The sequence below is a fragment of the Camelus bactrianus genome, chromosome 18, assembly GCF_048773025.1.
Source record: "Camelus bactrianus isolate YW-2024 breed Bactrian camel chromosome 18, ASM4877302v1, whole genome shotgun sequence".
Lineage (NCBI taxonomy): Eukaryota > Metazoa > Chordata > Mammalia > Artiodactyla > Camelidae > Camelus > Camelus bactrianus.
The window spans coordinates 21,897,742-21,916,419 of record NC_133556.1 but is presented as its reverse complement, the minus strand read 5'-3'; the positions used below and the strand labels follow the sequence as shown (position 1 = coordinate 21,916,419).

Genomic DNA, 18,678 nt, shown 5'->3' with positions numbered 1-18,678 from the left:
GTCCCTTGGTGACTCCTCAGCTCGCCAGCAAGGACCACCTTGCTCGCTCATTACCCACCTCCCCGAAGCCTCGGCCTCTCGCTGGCATCTCCGCCCTGGTCGTCCCGAGGGGCATCGCAGCAACCTTCCCAACTCCTCCTTCCTTCATCGGGAAGGCCCGACGTTGTGGGGCACGTGGATTCTCAGGGTTTCTTCGTGCTCCTCTGGTCCCCCCTCCACCACACCTTTACTCACATCAGCTTCAGGGATGACTGAACCGCAGAGCTGGCAGGAAGGAGCAGTGGGTGGGACGTTGAGGGGATAAACACTCAGTTTTCAGCCCCCTGTTTGGCCATCATCTTAATCTAGTTTCCCCCAAACTTCTTCCAGTCACTCATCACCTCAGTCATGGGAAATGTTTTTGTTCTGAGTCACTTAAAATACATTTTTCCTTCAATTAACTTTTTTATTTTCAGAAATAGACTTACCCTAATCTAATGCTTCCCAGTCAGGCATCTCTTGGACACTCTAGAGGGCATTTGGCAATGTCTGAAGACATTTTTGGTTATCTCCCCTGGGGAGGGTAGGGGGTAGGGGGGTTACTGCTGGCATCTAGTGGGTAGAGACCAGAGAGGCTGCGAAATACCCTATAAGGCACAGGAAGCCCCTGCAGGAGGAATCACCTGGCCTGAAATGTCAGTAGGGCCGAGGTTGAGAAATGCTATCTCAGGGAATAATGTTGGTGAAATCACCAGTTTGACGTGCTAGTTATATTTGTCTGCAAAACATTAAAATATTAAATTAGTAAAATTTAAACGCTCCTTGTGGGTGCCGTCGAAAGTCATCTCAGTGAACTCCCAGAGGGACGTGTGCTGCACGTTGGGAAACGTGTCTCTCCCCTGTCTCCCCAGTGGATGATGAGAGAATTTCCAGGGTGTGTTTTATTTTTATTTTTTTGTGGACGGAGGTAATTAGGTTCATTTATTTATCTATTTATTTATTTTAATGGAGGTGCTGGGGGTTGAACCCAGGACCTGTGCTTGCTAAGCACGTGCTCTACCACTGAGCTCTACCCTCCCCGTCTGGAGGGTGTGTTTTTAGAATGGTGGCCCTTCTCTTCTTCACTGCCCTTGCCTCAGAAGAAAAACTTACTAGACTTAAGGAAACCCCTGGGCACAGAGTATGTGCCCAGAATTGTGGAAGCCGACTCTGGAGTGGAGCAGCTGCAGCCTGGGTGGTTCTAGGTGGTTCTGTCCTTGGCCCTACTGTGTCTTTCACCGAGGACGCCTCCCAACCAGCCCTTCAGAACCTCCAGGGAAAAGAGCAGTTACGTGCCGATGGCTCTGACCGGCATGTTGTGAGTGTGACCACTCACCTCTACAGGGTCACAGCCGTCAGCCCGAGGGACCAGAGCCTCGGTCCGCAGCCAGCTGTGGCACGAGGCGGGCTTCTGCGTGAGTGTCACGCCATCGGGGAAGTGACCCCGTTTGTCTCCAGACAACACTCCATCGGTCTCCTCTGGTGCTCGGTCTTTGGGGAACCTATGATGTTGTTGTCTTTCCCCGAGTTCTGATTTCCCACGTCAAAAAGACATCGGGACCCAACCAAAGTGCAGATGTCCTGGGGCCAGATCTTACTTTGTGCTGGGCCTCAGCCCGTTGTGAGACACACAGTGGGATCCTGTTCAGCTGCCTGCAGGCAGGTCAGACAAAAGGGGCCAGGAGAGGTTTTTCTGGCAGAACATGGTGCCCCAAATATTCCCCATATGGTACAAGCAAGATGGCAGATGAGGCTGAGCTTGGAAGAGCCAGCCGTGCAGAGGTGCACGGCAGCTGTGCTCAAAGTCTTGGGTCAGTTCCCACTTCCTCCCTGCAGGGCCCTTTGCTCCTAGGAAAGGAGCACATGTGCCGCAGGTGGGCCTGACGTCTAGATTTCACCGTGAGCGTGTCCGCACATCATGTATTAGTGGTGGAGATTATCCAGGGTCCAGTCTGCATAGGGATGTTGGGCCAGCTGGAGAGCTTCCTTCCAGGCATCCACTCTCTCCCAAGTATTCACTGCATCGGCCCCCGCCCAGGGCTTGGTGAGTCTGTCCCCGTGCAGCTGCTCTGACGCGGGGGAGATGGATGGATCGGCTGCTGAGCGTTGCTCCGCTGAGTCTCTCTGCCACTGGCACAGCAAAGCTTTGCATCTGTTGGTATCAGCGAGACTTTCTCTGCTTAACGGCCAGATAAACAGAATGAGGAAGTGAAGCCGAGGACGGTTCGAACCGCTGGTGTCAGCGTTCCCTCAGCAGGCTGCCCCCGGGGGGTTCCGAGGAATCCCTGACTTGCGTTGGTGAGTGCTTTTCTAGTTGCCAGATGGTGGTTACCTGGGAACCAAGTGACCTTAGAGATGGGGGAAAAAAAAGTCTGAAAGGAGTTTGAATTTGGTTAGTGGCATTGTCACCCCCACCCCCACCTTGCTGACATTTACCACTTGCCAAGAACTGGCTTCTCTCATTGAATCCTCAGATGCCATTATCACATAGGTCTTGTCATGGTACCTAACTTCTGGATGAGCAACCTAAGGGTCAGAGAGGTTAAGTAACTTGCCCAAGGTCACACAGGAGGCACATAGCATTGGTGAGTGTCAGACTCAGAGCCATGTGACATCAGAATCTATCTTCTCAATCTCTATCCTGTTTTTCTGGGGGGGAAAAAAGTGGCCTTGATTGGTAGAAAGATGTGCTAATGCTCAGGCAGAGCTAGAGGGATGGCTTGATAGATGCACCTCAGGGTCAGTATAGATAAATGGATGGATGGGTGGATAATATTTCACACAAGTGTCTACATATGTACTTAGATAGATAGAGGGACAAGTGGATGGGTAGACATATAAATAAATAGATAGGTATAATGTTTTGCATGGTGAGTAATTCTTTGACAGGTAGGTTGCCACAAGGCTTGTGAGTAAAGGGGTTTAAACAATGGACCCACTAGAAAATCTATTTAAAACAACAAAAATGAAACTTCTCCCCATGCATCAATAGTGTTTTGGTAAATTGGAATGCTCATTATTTGATTCTCTTTGTTATTGATCCCCGTGATGATTTATCATTTCTGAATTCACTCCAAGGAGCTGGCAAGGAGTCACTTAATTTTAGCTTCTCTGCCTCTCTCCCCGTGCCACCCTCCTACCCCACGGCCCAAGAACCTCACTGTCAGTTAGTTAATGGCCTCTCCTCAAACACTGAGATACCCTGGGAGCTGTAAGAAAGGAACTCTTCAGGAGAGTAAAGATGCGTCCATCCGGGTCGGTGTGAAGTTGGCCCTGCTTGGAGGGGAGCAAACCTCCATTTACACTGAGATTCCCTTGGGACCTGAAGATCAGGGGCACTGCTCAGCCTGCAACAACCAACTGGGCACTTGAATTTCTTTGATCAACTAACTGGGGGTCTAAGGGTAGGGAGTGACATTCACATTAGTGAAAGGTAGCTGCGTCGTCGAGAATGGTGAATGAAGCTCAGGAAGAAATGAGCAGTGGGTGGAAGGAAATTGGTCCATGAGAAATTCATCCATTCATCCGATTGCTTATTTAGTAAAGAGTTTGGGGGCCAGAAAGAGGTCAGGCCTGTGCTTGATGCTAAAGAGACAGCAGTGAACAAGACAGGAGGTTCCTTGTCCTTGGCATCCCCATTCTGGTTGGGGGAGTCAGACAGTGAATTTAGGAGCAAATAAATACGCCCATAATTTTAGGGAGTCATGAGTGAACCAGATGTAAGACCAGCATGTCTGTAGGCGGGAGTGACTGGGTGTCACAGAGGAGGGTGTTCAGAGCAGTTTCTCTCCGGAGGTGAGTGTCAAACTCAGGAGGTGACATTCGAGCTGAGAGCTTACAGTGGAAAGAGTTAACGAGGCGAAGCAGCGGCAGTCGTCGTGTTCTGAAAGTTTTGCATGTTGTATCTGGGTTCCTGTAAAAATCATGCCAGTTTTCCTTAGGATCAATTAAAGTGTTAGCTCCTTCGAGCTCCTTCAGTGCCTTTGTGTCATTAGAACGTCAGGATGAATGAGGAATTACCTTATCAGGCAAGGGTGAAGGGCAGGGACTGGGGGAGGTGGGAGAGAGGAAAAGCGGCTTCAGTTTGAGGCGTCCAGTCCAACTTAACGCCCGGGCTAGCATTTTGGTGGGGCCCGGGGAACTTCTGATCTGAGCCGTGTTGTGCGGGGATGATGGGGGCTCACGTGAGAAATCCGGCTGAGAGTGAGCGTTAGCTAATTAGCTGGCTCCTGTTCAGCTGAACTGAAGCCTCAGTCTAAACCAGTGGTTCTCCACTTGGGACAGATTTACTGCCTGCACTCCCGGGGACATTTGGTGACATCTGGATATTTTTGATTGTTCCAGCTTGGGGCCTGGGGAGTGCTGCTGGCATCTAATGGGTCGAGGCCAGGGATGCTGCTGGACACTGTGCGATGCACGCAGGAGAGAATGACCCAGCCCCAAATGTCAAGAGTGCCGGGGTGAGAAACGCTGCTGTAACCTCATTTGCTCTGTGGCCAGCATACTGTACACAGACAGTCCCGGGCCACATAAATGTGACCGTTGTACAAAGGTGTAATTTGTTCCTTCCTGGGTGTTCTCTTGTTTATGTTCAAAGATCACCCTCTCTGTTTAATATCAGACATCCTGCCTCTAGGCTCTTGGCCATGACACATCCGTCCCCCAGAGTCCCTGGGTCTGCGTTGCCAGTGAGTGACTGCATGCAGAGTCGTGACTCATGGCATGTATGAGTGTGTGCACGGTGTGTGTGAAAGGGAAAACACTTCTTGGAGATGGTTTCCTGAGAGATCTAGGGCCCAACGGTGCAGAGAATGTGCAGCATTTAAAAAAAAAAAATGTAAAAACCCCAGCTACTTGGCAGGGCGGGGTTCAGAGAGGGGCGGGCCGAGGCTTCTGGACCCACGGAGCAGGGCTGGTGAAAAACGCGACTTCAAGGCCCAGTTCCTCTTTCCGAGGAAGACCACAGCCTCCTCTGTGCAAACCTTTTTCTCCCGAAGCTCTTCACGCACCCCCAGGATTAAAGCAATTGCTGTCTCCTCGCCTCACTTCCAGCTCTGGGCTTCGATTAACCTTTTCCTCCATAGAGAGCGGTTTTGGGAGTAATCACGGAGCTTCTGAATGACTCTTACCTGAGTCTCCAGCCCATTAATTCTTACGGTGCCTAACATCTGTCGAGAGAACTGTGAGACCAAATTGCTTCGCAGCCCGTCTGCTTCCCCCAACCCCACCCCCACCCCCCTGCCCCAGATTCCTCGGGAGAGCAGAACCTCTCTGGAGCAGACAGGCTGGTTTTGGGACAGGCCAGTCCCTCTACCACAGTCTTTTTCTCTGGCTCTGATTTACTGAGTCTTAAATTAGCCTTGGTGGGAGGGGCGGGGCAGGGAGGTGACAGGCTGGACCGTTGCCTGGGCAGGGACTTGGCCCGCCGGACAGTAGCAACGTCCTCAGGGAGGGTTTGTGGTCCTGCAGCCATGGTGCCTCTCTCGTCTGCATGACTCAGGGTGACTGATGTGACGCAACATTCCCCAAATAGCCGGCAAGTTCCCCCAAAGTGTAGCCACATGCACCGTTTTGAAAAATAGATCATGTTGAGATCATCATTCCTCTGTTCTTGGTGGGAGCCGACTTCTCCCAGGACGTTAAAGGTCTGAGTTTATCCCTTAACTGAGAACCCTTCAGATTATTACTCTGGTCAATAATGACCAACATACATTGACTATGCGTTTACTATGAGCTGAGAACTGCCCACTGAACGTGTATTTGTAAATTTAGAAATTTTAGCCAGCATTCATTAAGCACTGATAACATGTCCTGGGCACTCTTCTAAGTAAGCTCTTTGCATGGATTCACTCACTCACATTCCACAGCTCTCCCCTAGGGGAGGTATTTTACTCCCTACAGATTTTAACAGATGAGAAACTGAGGCTTAAAGAGGTGAAGCTGCTTGTCCAATAGCCAACAAGCGGTGCAGCCAGGATTTGGACCAGGCTTTCATGAGCAGGAAGTATCACCCCATCAGGCAGGTGCTAATCGTAGCCCCATTTTACAGAGGAGCCAACCAAGGCCCAGAGAGACTGAGTTTCCTTTGGAAGTTACACAGGCAGTAAGTGGTAGAGGCTGGATTAGAACCAGTACCAGGGCCCAGACTTAGAGGATTTAAGACCGAGAGGATGCTGGGTGCTGCTTCTGTAACCTTGCTTCATGTTCTCTCTGCACCTGTGACTTCGCTAAATGCTTTTCATGCGTGATCTCATCTCATTGTGACAGCAGCACTTGGGGAAGGAGCTCATGTCACCTCCTTTGCAGGTGAAGACACTGAGGTCCTGGCTGGTTAAGTGCTTGGCCCAGGCGCCCTTGTGGGGCAGAGAGAGGACCACAGCCCAGGCCTCCATCTTCTGCAGCGGTTGCTCTGCCTCCCGCCCCTCAGGGCTCACTCGGGTCCACTTGTGTACTTTACACGTGGAAAAACGCAGAGCAGCTCGACGGCGTTCATGGTCGCCCAGCATCTTAGTGGCAGACCAGCGGTCATCGTGTGGTTTGGCCATTGCCAGTCAGATAAGCAATGCAAGGTTCCTGGCAGCAGGAGAGTCCCAGTCTCCTCCACGCACCCTCTTGCTGATCCCACCTTGGGTGTTAGGTCTCGGCTGAAATGTACTGTGTTGGGTGTCTTCTGTCCTCACCCCCATCAGATCCACTCCCCACCCATCCTCCCTTCTCTGGGCCTCCAGAGGCTGACCTTGATGGATTTCTTTTCCTTTCTTTTCTTTTCTTTTTTTTTTTTTAATGGAAGTACTGGGGATTGAACCCAGGACCTTGTGCATGCTAAACATGTGCTCTAACTATTGAGCTAGATCCACCCCCACCCCCATGATGGGTTTCATCAGCCTGAACTTCTCATTGCTTCGGCCAGGGGAAGGCCCTGGCAGGAGATGGGGGACTGTGGGGGACAGTGGGATGGGGCCATTTTCTATGGGTTGGTGAGTTGCCTGGGAGGGCCTCAGCTCCTGTAGAGCTACCTTGTCCCACAGCTGCACCTGCTCTCTCCAGAATCTGATCACAGGGATCCCCGGGGTGGTGACAGCTCCCCGCTGTGGCCAGCCCTTTGTTGGTTTCCCTTGGAAAGTGTCTCTTTGTAAAGTGTCCTGAGCTACCCCCCAGCAGAGGGGCATCTGTCTCCTCAGGCCCTGCACGCTGAGCCTGCCTCCAGCCCCTTCCTAACACAGCACTGCCAGCGGGGTTTCCCAGGGTGAGTCACTGCCATTTCATGTCATATTGTGATAAAGTAGGGGGGTCTTCAAACCAAGGGAAGGTCCTAGAATGGATGCGGGGGAAACAGTGAAGCTCTGGAAACTGAATGCCCAGCTGTGGGTGTGTAAGCATTTTTCTGGGCAGAGGGTCAGAGCTGTCATTATCTTTGTGACAACCTCCCCCCAAAACCAAACTGAGAGGCAAACATTCTCAGCCACCACCGTGCTAAATAAAGCACGGGAGGACCCACATGTGTGAGAAGAGATGCCCCGGGCAGGGGCCAGTTTGCTGTGAGTCGTGTCGTTCACAACCCCTGTCTGTTTTGGCTCCTAGGCAACAAAGGGCTCCCTCACCCGGGAGGGACTGAGTTCTAGCCTTCAGCTCCTCCCCGTCGCCCCAGATCAGACAGACAGAGGGACAGAGGAGATGGGTTATTTCTGCCAGCACGCAAGACCTTTGCAGACTCTCCTTTTCTCATTCTTTGTCACGCCTGAAGGAAAAAACATCTTAGCCTTTGAATCTGCTTTCTCAGAAGCACCCCCACCTCTGCTTGTGCCTCCGAGAGCCCCTGGGAGGGCCAGGACGTCGTCACAGGCCAGGTGGTCCTGGCTGGGGAGCTGGGATGTCCTCTCCCAGCAGGATGGAGAGGTGGGGCCCCAGCTCCAACGTCAGTGCACCCCTCCCTGCCCAGCTCAAGTGCCTTTCTGAAAAGGAACATCTTATGAATAATAATAACCCCTTGTAATTTTCTTCTGGGAACTGTAGCTCTTATTTTTCCACTGAAAGGAAGAGGACTGGGTGGAAAACTCAAGTTAGCCATGGGGCAGGGGCCAGATGGGTGGGGCTGACAACAGTGGTGCACTTTTACTGTCCTGAGAAGGAAGAGCCCAGCCAGCTCGAAGCTAGAAGAAACTCTAGCTATAAAAGGGGCCTAAAGCGACTTCTGTGCCAAATGCTCTGCCCCGGTATAACTGGCACTGGTTATTGGGGTTATTGGCTGGGGGGTCGGGGTGCAGGAGGTAACTTTCTCATGACATCATCCCACACCCAAAGTCATTCGCACGCCTCCTGGTGGCATCTCCAGCCGGCCCACGGGGGTTTGGTCTGTTTATTTGGGGTGAGGAGGGGATTTGGAGGATTTTTGAAGAACTGGAAGGTTAAAGCACTCTGAGCCTCTAGACGTAAGCTACTGGCAAGGACCAGCTGCTCCCTTTGCATAGGGCCTGGGGTCACCTGTTCATAAAAGTCCCTTCCTGGTCTGCTCCACTCGCTCACCTGCCCCGACAGGCCCCTGGGGCATTGTGCTGTGGCACCCCCCCGCACAGACAAGTTCTGAATCCTCCTAGGGGCCCAGCTGCAAAGTGGCTGAGGGCAGCCTGGACCTGGCTGCTCCCTGCAGCCCCTTGGTGGGGCGGGAAAGGGCCTGGTAGCCTTTGCAGCAGGCCGCCTGGCTCACCACTGACTCGTGGTGAGACCTTCCACCTGCCAGCTGATGTCCCCGTACTTCAATCTCCTTAAAAAATATGAGCAGGAGGTGCCTCCCAGGGTGTTGAGACGATCAAATGGGTGAACACACATTAAGTCACAGAACCGTGCCTGGCAGGGAGGAAGCATTTTGTATTCCTCTTACAGTCCTGAGTTTGAGTCCTAGCCTCTCCACTTACTGAGTGCATCACCTTCGAGAAGGTTTTTGGCCTTCTGAGACTCAGTTTCCCCACTGGTTAGAGCAGGCATGACACCACCTACCTTCTTGGGCTCTTTAGAGGATGAGGTGAGGATGCCCCATCTTCGCTTACAAACACTAACCCCACCCCGCTTTCTGTCTTGGGTAAGGAGCAGGCCTGGGGAGCCAGAGGTCTTCAGTCTTCTTACATTGTCTCCCCAGCCCGTGCCCTGGTTGGGGTCAAGACGCTGGTACTCTCCTTGCAGAGATTTGCTTTGTCCTTTTTCTGGAACAGTCTTCCTTCTCTATTTGGATGGCTGGTTCCCTCTTTGCAGAGAGGGAAGTAGCATTAGTTTAAATATGGGGTGTTTCTGGCCGCTGAGCCAGGTGCTTGAGTCCCGTGGGTAGGCTGGGACATTTGCCTGCCCTGGGGGGATGGGGTAGGCTGTGTTGTCACCACGTAAGCAAAGCCCAGGCCTGCCCGGACTCCAAGCGGTCAGCAGAATGGCAGGGGCCGGGACAGCATCGTCTTTAGGTGAGTTCAGGTGAGTTGAGTTGAGGTGAGGCTCTCCCACTCGCCTGGGGTGTGTTCCCAAGTGACGGACAGTGGAACTGCTGTGAAAAAGTCCCCACACAGCGTCCTTAGACAGCAGCTGCTGAGACCATCTCAGTAGCCCCAAGATGAGGGGTGGGCCAGGTCTCATCAGTTCTTCCACACATCACTTCAGGGTCTCCATTTTCCCAGGCAACCGTGTTCAGCCTCCTTCTCCACCAATCTTGCTCAGCCAAGGCACCCCTGATGTCTTGGACTGGATCACGCTTCATCCAGGCCTTTCCTGCACAGAATCCCTGGTCTCTACCCGCCAGATGCCAGTGGCACCCCGCCCCCCAGTTGCAACAACTGAAAATGTCTCCAGACACAGCTACATGTCCTCTAGGAGCAAAATTGGCCCCAGCTGAGAACCACTGGCCTAACCAAGTGTGGTTTGCAGGGACTACGTCATGAAGTGGTGCTGGGGAGGGTTGGGTGAAGTCCGCTGCTTGGACACCCCCCTATAAATGTCATCGAGTTTTAAGTCTTGGCTCTCAAGTGACTTCATGTGGGCCAGCGTTATAAACAAATTAGCACATGCCAAGCCTTTCAGGGCTGGTGAGATGACAGACAAAGGAAAATTTGAATGTTCCAGTAAACTATGTGCCACTGAAAGGTGAAGGACCCTGCTGCACTCCGGGGGTGGCTGGAGACCGCAACCCCAACTCTGAACCATGGCTGAGCTGCTTTTAGGCCTTTGCCTGGTCAGGGAGGGCGAGTTCTAGGCGGGGCTTCTGGAACCTGCAGGCGTGGGGTTGCAGATTTGCTGTGGTTTGGCTCTCTCTGGAGGGTGTGGGCTCGCCTGACACCCGGAAATCGTCTGTGGCTTTGGGACTGACTCTGTAACGTGTTCAGACTGGCTGGTATTGACTCCCTGGTTCCTGGGCTGTCACTGTACCGCATCCCTCCCCGGACTCCATGAAAGGGCCCTGTGTGCGCAGCATTGGCTTAGAACAACCGGGCTGCTGTGCGCTGTGCGGCATGGTACTTCTTTACGGGTTAGTTTGTCTTTGAGCTTTTCTCTACCCTGTTCTCTGAGGCTGGCTGTGGCTAGAAAACATGTCTGTTTCAAATTTTTATTCATTTATTTATTTTTGAACTTTCCTTTCTGGGACTTGAGATTTTTTTCTGGACTTGTTTTTCATCGTTGCTATTATGAGTGATACATTGTATTCTCCTATTATTATTATATTAGCAATTGGTTCATTTGTCGAATATTTATTGAGTGCCTACTCTGTGCCAGGCCCTGTTTCAGGGGCTGGAGATACAGCAGCGAACAAGACAGGAATCCCTACTCTCATGCATTGTTATTCTTGATTGAAGGTAAATGAGAGATGTGTGTTTAAATGCTGTCAGAGGGCACCAAGTGTTGGAGGAAAGTTAGGCAGGGGAAGAGTGGGCCAGGAGGAGGGGTTGCCCTTTGATTTTGGTGGCACCGGAGAGGGCTGCGTGGAAATGAGGCAGTGTTTGAGCAGAGACCCGAAGAGCATGGGTGGGTGAGCCCTGCTGTTAGCTGGAGGAACAGAGAGTGGCCAGTGCAAAGGCCCTGAGGTAGGATGTGCTTGGCATGGTTGGTGTACCACCAAAACCAGCGTGATTAAAAGTAAGAGTGAGCAAAGGAGAGAGGGGTGGAGGTGGGGCCTGAGTCCTAAGATCTTGTGGAACCTAGAAAAGACTTTGTTTTCACTCCATACTGGGAAGCCACCAGATTTTGAGCAGAGTAATGTGGCCTGACTTTTGAAAATGAGATTGGTTGCTGCCCTACTGAAAATGCACTGTCGTTGGTCAAGGGCAGGCAGGGGGAGATGGGTGAGGGAGGAGGCTGACGCAATCCAGGCCAGTGCAGTGGGGGTCAGGACCAGCGTGTTCACAGTGGAGGCCGAGAGATGGTTTGATTCTGAATACTTCTGAGAATAGAGCCAACTGGGCTTAACTATGGATTGGAAGCATATATAAAGCAATACAAGCACCTGGTAATAAAAAAATAAAACCAAATTAGAAATGAGCATGGAGTGAAAAGTCAGCGCCTTTTTCCAGTCTTCAGAGGTAACTGCTATCAAGAGTTTTCTTATTCCTCCTTCCAGGTTTTTCCTTTGCATATTAATGTGGGAGGGGGAGTGGGGAGGGTGCCTAGGGATTTTGTTTCCTTGAAAAAGAATCTAAGGAAACATTTTATAGTAACTGGCTGGTCCTCTCTCTATATTTTAGGCCTCATTTTATATAAGTATCTATTACTCTTCATTGTTTTTAACTGCCTTCTGTTTTTTTCCAGCTCTATTGCCAGCACCCAGCACGGTGTCTGGTATGTAGTAACGGTTTAAGAAATATTAATTGAATGAATTAAATATTCCATCACCTATTTCACTGATTTCTTGTTGGTAGACATTTAGATTGTTTCTCTCTCTCTCTTTCCTGTCTTAAAGCTACCATTCTTGTCCACATATCTTTCCCTAGTTGAGTGTGTTCATCTGGAGGGGGTTGGCTAGGTGTGGGATCGCTGGCTCAAAGGGTGTATGAGTTTTCGGTTTTGACAGTCACAGTGGAACTGCTCTATACGGAGGTTTCTTCAAATCACCTATCAAAGAGATTTCCTGTTTCCTCTCTCAGAAGCGCTGGTGATTATCAAGCTGTATAATCTGTGTCAAATTGGTGGGTAAAAACAGTACTTGCTGTTTTGATTTGCATTTTAGATTTGAGTGGGTTGGAGCGTTTTTAAAAGGTGGTATCTGTTGGTGAATCCCTTAGCTCCGTTTTCCCGGGAGCTGGGTGGGCAGTTTCTCATCCTCAGCCTCGACACCTGCTGGGTGATGCCTGAAACTTGCGGGGCACCCCCTGTGCCAGACACCATGCAAAGTGCTGAACGGATACTAACTCCCGTGATGGTGGCCCATGAACGCTGTGAAGGAGGCGTGGTTAGTGTCCTCAACGTTCAGGTAATGAAACTGAGGCTCGGAAGGGAGCGAGTTAAATAAGGCCTCCGAGGTCACGTGTCCTGTGTTGCGTGGAGAGTAAGTGGGAAGCTTGCCCGCCTGGTTTTATTGCTCTTTGCAGATATTGTGGGGTTCTTGTTTGTTTGTTTTGTTTTGTTTAGACAAATTGGAGATTTGTAGCACCCCTGCGTTGAGCAAGTCTGTCGGCCCCATTTTTCAAACAGCCTTTGTTCATTTCATGTTTCTGTGTCCTATTTTGGTCATTCTCACAATATTTCAAACTCTTTCATTGTAATTATATTTATTATGGTGATCTGCAATCCGTGGTCTTTGATGTTACTGTTGTAATTGGGCATATTTTAGCAATAAAACATTTTTAGTTAAGATATGTACATTGTTGTTTTAGACATAATGCTTGTTGCACACTTAGTAGACAACACGATGGTGCAGACAACTTTTATGTGCACTAGGAAATCAAAAATTTTGTGTGACTTGCTTTATTGTGATATTTGCTTTTATATGGCAGTCTAAAACCAAACTCGCAATGTCTCCGAGGTGTACCTGCATTCAGACCTGGGCAGAGCTCCCACCCACGGGCCATACAGATCAGTGGATTTGGTAATAGTGATGACCTCCCCCACCTGCTGCCACCTTTAAGGCTTGGCCACTCTGATATTTTGAAAACCAAGCCAAAGCATTCCGTAGCTTTAGGGACTAAATGGCCTGGACCCTGGTATCTAGCCACACTTGGGTCTGGAGCCCTAGGCTGTGGCATGAGAGCTGCAGACACAGCTCTGACCCAAGCACCAAAAGACAACCAAGTCACAGGTTATTCAGCGCTGTGCCCAAGGCCACACACGAGGCCAGGGTCACCTTTCCCCCACTGAAAGGTGACTCAGCCCCCAGCTGCACCACGGAACTGGGTCTGGGGGTTGACTGTAGAGGTGTCAGTAGTTAGAACTGTGGACTGGATCAAAGAGATGGAGAAATGGATGGAAGATGACAGATGGAAAGAAGGAAGGATGGAAGAAGGGGAAGGAAGAGGAAGAAAAAAAAGATAGATTAATGGATATATCTCAGTTCATATTAAAAAATCCCTTCTCTGCACTGACCCAGTGGTACCAGGTACCAGGGACGGGAAGATGGCGGACCCAGTGCCCTGTACCCAGGGAGCTCACGTCTAGAGCAGGGTGTTTTAACCTTCTGTGTCCTGGACCCCTTTGGCATCTGGCAAACCCTATGGCCCCCTTCTCTGAATAATATTTTTAAATGCAAAAAAAAAAAAAAGGCATAAGGGTGACAAAGGAAAGCAGTTATATTGAGATACAGCTACCAAATACATATAAAAATGACAAATTTGTGGCATAATAACACATTTGCATCTTTATTAAGACGTTAAGTAACTAGATTTGGCGGCAGGTCTAATAACTACCATAATTTTGGAGCAGTGACAAGTGTGAATAATATTTTGAGACATCTGCTACCACAGCAGTGCAGTAGGAAAATGTTTGTAATTTCTATTAGACTCCGAGCCTCGGGTCTTACTCATAACGTAAGTGTGGTGCCTACGTTCATAACTGAAGGACATGCTAAGTTTCAGTTAGAGCTAGCGAAAATAATTATGAAAATCAATGTGTACATATTTAAGACCCCCGGAATTCTCTCCACAGATCGCCCAAGTCCATGGACACGTGGACAGGGACCCCTGGGCCAGATGGAGAGATGAGTCATTGCCTACTCATGTTACTCAGTGAGTTGGTGAACAGGGTCACCAATATTATTTAAATGAGTTGTCTTGCTGTCTCCCTCTCTCTGTCCTTTTGGGTTTTTTCTGACCATTTATAGTTGAAATTGTAAAAGAAATGGCCTTTTGCTATTTCTCCCTTGTGGAATGTTCTCAGGTCTATGATAATGGAGGAGCACCCAGTCCAACCCAGGACACTCCTGGAAGGCTCCCTGGAGGAGTCGTTGCCCACACCAGGTCCTCAAGGGTGAGAGAGAGTAGGTCAGGATACTCAGGGACGAGGGGGCACACAGGCCATTTCCAACAGAGGGAACAGAGATGAAATGATGGGTTCTATCAGGAAATCACAAAAAATGTGGCATTAATAGTAAGTAGGGAGAGGAGCAGAGAATGGCAAGAGATGGGCCTGATGAGGGAGGCACAGGCCCAGATAATGTAGACCATTCAGGGAGCTTGAGATTTATCGGGTAGGCAATGGGGAGCCACTGAAGGTGTTTGAGCAGGAGAATAACATGGTCTAAGACCAGCGTAGGAAGACCATTCTGGCTGCTGCTTGGAGAACAGATTGGAAAGTTGAGCCTGGAGGCAGAGGGATTAGAAAAGGGGTGTTCAGTCCAGGGGAGCTCTGATGAAGGCCATGACTGGTGCAGGGACAGTGGGAGAGGAGAGAAGGGGACACATTTGAGGGCCATTAGTATGTCGAGTGAATGGGGCAGGATTTTGAACAGTTGGGGTGGAGAGGGAAGGCACAGAAAAAATTGAGGTAAGAATGTGTAAATAAAGAACCAGTTTGGAGGGAAGATGAAATCCTTCACTGCACACGAGTTTGTATAGTATCTTGGGAGACTGACAAGGAGATTGGCAAGGAGCAGGTGGCGCGGAGAAGATCTTCAGGAGCCTCCCATACCTGTTTGCCCAGAAGACCAAGCCTTGGGAGGGGACCTTCCCTGGACTTAGCAACATGGAATCTCGCACCCAGGACCAGCTTTGGGTGGAACTGCAGTGTCGCACGTTTAACGCAGGCCTCCATCTCCCAGGAATGAACGGAGGCAAAGAGGAGTGAGAACTGAACCACTTTTTGAAAGAAAAACCTGCACTTTGCAGGGATTTATATGCCTTTCTGGGGCTGAATAATAAATTTTTTTACAGCTACAGCTGGAGTTATATATGACCTTATAAAATGCCATGATAGCATCTAACGAATATCGTATTGCGGAATATATATGACTTTCTTTTCCAAGGGCTTTTTAAAGCATCTGGCTTGTGCAGGCAGGAAAGCCTCACTGCACTTCACCCGGGAGGACAGACAAGCATCTTCTCTGGAACTGCTTGTCGCTGTCAAGGTTTCCAGGCCCTGAGGAGGCAGCCCCTGGCAGGGTGGGGGGCTGGCCTGGCACACATGCAGAAGCCCTCGTGTTTGGGGGATGTCGGCTCACCTGGATCAAAGGTCAGCTGGCTCTTCTCTGTGGAATTCAGCCTGGCTAGACTGGCCCTGACTGATTTAGAAGTTGGCCTTTTACAGGGTATGAGTGTCTCTTTGATGGCCCTGGGAGAATTCACACGCACACACAAACACACACACACACACACACACACACACACACACTCTCTCTCTCTCTCCCTCCCTCTCCCTCTCTCTCTCTCCCTCCTTCCCTCTCTCTCTGTTGGGGAGTTTCAGTGTCAGCATCATCTTATTGGCCTTTGACTGCCCACCTCTTTTACTCCTTGCCCCTCCCCTTCCCCTGACCTTGCACATCTGCTTCAGAATTCACCATCCTCCAGAAAATAGGATTTCCCTCCCACCGCCAGAAAAGTGCAATTAAACACCAGTATTGGGAAACACTAGGGAGCGGCAGTGGGGACCTAGGTTAATTGTTTTCTGGTTAACTGAGAGTTACAGAACACTGTTGTTTCAGTCCTGGCTTTGAAAATATTTCCAAACTATATCAGTCTGTATATCACTGTACTCCCAGTGTATGAAATCCACTGCAGGTAACTGAATCTGTTTGTGGTGATTTAATTACGCAGGGGTCGGGTTCCTCTCTGCATCACATGCCCCGTGCTTCATCCGCGTCCACCTCTGCACCTTTCTCCAGCCTGTGTGCCCCACCTCCCCCGACTCCTACACGAAGTCTTCCCAACCAGCCCGGCAAAGCCCAGCTTTCGAGTTCTGATGACAGCCTTTTTCATAGTGAACTGGCGGAGCACGACATCATTTTCAGTAGTGCACGAATACATTTTAAAGAAATTAATTGCTATCCATTTATGTTTCTAGTTACACTCTGATGATGACAAAAATTATACTTGTTTTCCCTCCAGTTTATGGGTAACATTTCCTTTTAAAATTAGTTCATTAAAGAAAAAGATAGATAAGCTGATTTCAAGAGCCTTGGTAAGTAAACAAGAGACGCTGTGTGGATAGGTCAAAATCGAAACAGTTAGCAAATGAATGATTAAAATTTGGGAGAGGTGACTATTCCTTGCTGTCCTCTTCCTCCTAAATTCCCAGTGCAGCGGGTGGGTAATTCATTCATTTTTCTGATCTCAGCTTTCTCATCATGATACCTGTTCTTATTTAGATGATGACCGCCCCTTGTTCCAGGTGGCCAGCAGCTGGATTTTGTTGGCTTCGTAATTAATTGATCTTTTTGCTTGTGGGATTTGTCGCTGTCCCTGAGGAACAGCAAAGCAGGCTCCTTTGGGGAAGGTTTTTGTAGACACCACTAAACTCTACACATTCCTGAGTGGTCAGTAGGAAAAGGCCTTTCTAGAGAAGGATTTACTTTTTGGCGGCAGGGTGGGGGGGCTCTAAAGTATGTTTATTTAAGTGAAAGATGGGGCCGATCCTCGCGAATTCTGAGTCTGAGAAAGAGGCCAGTGGCAGGATGGAGGCCATAGTAGGCAGGGTCTGCTGCACCCGCCTTTCTGCTCGGAAGGGCCTGGCTGTAGAGAGAGGCCTTGGAAGCCCCGACTCAGTTCAGCTTGTCAGTGCTGATGCACCTGGTAGGAGGAGACACTCAGCAAGCGATTGTGGACTGATGATCGACTTATTATAAACACCCAGAACCAGCATCCTCAGCAGTCGCTTGAGATGTTAGCCGTACTGTCCTGGGTGGTGGCCACCAGCCACGTGGGGCTGCCTGGCACTTGACGCGCAGCTGGTTCAAGCTGGGCTGTGCTCTCGCCAGACCTATTACGAAAGAGGTACCCCACTGGTACTTTTTCATCTTGATTCTGTGATGAGATGATAATATTTTGGATACATTAGGTTAAATAAAGTATTCAAATCAATCCCATTTCTTTCTCCTTTTCCAGTTAAATTTCAAGCTACATCTGTGGCTCACTCGATGACAAGGGAGACTGGGCTAGATCAGAGTCGAACCTTGGAACACAGTTTTTCTTTTTAAATTGCAGTGTTCTCAGTTCCTAAGCTTGGGGTCTCCTGAGAGGAAACAAAAAGAGATTTCAGTTAATTGCTGGTTCTGGTTAGTTGAGTTCAGCTAATCAGGGCTTCGCCTCTAATTGCATCCACTGTCCCCTCTCCCCGGGGGGGGCTGCACGCCGCTCTTGTTACTGATTGCTCACGATTTCTCCGTGGCCCCTGCCTGGGCTCCACGCAGAAAGGTGTAGGTTGCAAAGTTCAGAGGTCCTGCCCGCAGACACGTGGTAGGATGACACAGAGTGCTGGAAGAAGAATGACCACTGGGTGATGTCAGTGGCCAGTCTGTGGATGAATTGAGATTCGATTATCTGAATGCCAGAGCCCTCAGTTCCTTCTCTTCATGCACCTGCGAGAAGGCACTTAGCAAGATGACCTCTTGAGGGGGACTTGGCAACAATACATTCTGCGAGTGTCTTAGCAGGCCGCCCTTTCTCAGGAAGCGATGCAGGGTGTGAGGCAAGGGTTCCCATCCCGGGGACCTGAGGATGGCTGAGCACACGGCACCCAGGGCCGACAGATGAGACAGGCAGCAGCTCGTTAGACCCAGGGAGGGGCGTGTCACGTGACACGATGGGCCACACAGGGGGCGCACCGGAGAACAGAGTGACCGTGCAGGGGCTACGGGAGGCAGACTTTGTAGTACCAAGAGGGCGAGGTGACCACTGGTTCCCACAAGAGGAAGTGATTGTCTTGTTTGAATAATTCCAAGGGCTGATAGGGAGCTGAAGCAGGGATAAGCAGGAACTGGGCCTGGTCCCTGTAGTAAGGGGGGCCGCTTGGCTAGGGGGCCTTATCCAGGGGAGCAGAGTGGGTAGGGTAGTGACATTCAGGCCGTTTGAGTCCCTCCTGGTTTCCCCCAGGTGTCACGGCAGCACAAAATATCAATGTTAGCCCTTATGCCACAGCATGGTGGGGAAACTGGGTGGTGGAGCCATCACGCCTGAGTTTGAATTTTGCCTGGGTTATTTATTAGCAGTTCAGCCTGTAGATCCTCAATATGCCCATCAGTAGAATGGGGATGTTAACATTTACCACACGTGT

General features: G+C 50.2%; 1 protein-coding gene across 1 annotated transcript in view; it reads left to right on the top strand.

Annotated features, from left to right (window-relative positions):
* XYLT1 (xylosyltransferase 1) overlaps nt 1-18,678 on the top strand; it is a 292,269-nt gene that overhangs the window by 88,708 nt on the left and 184,883 nt on the right. The window lies entirely within an intron of this gene.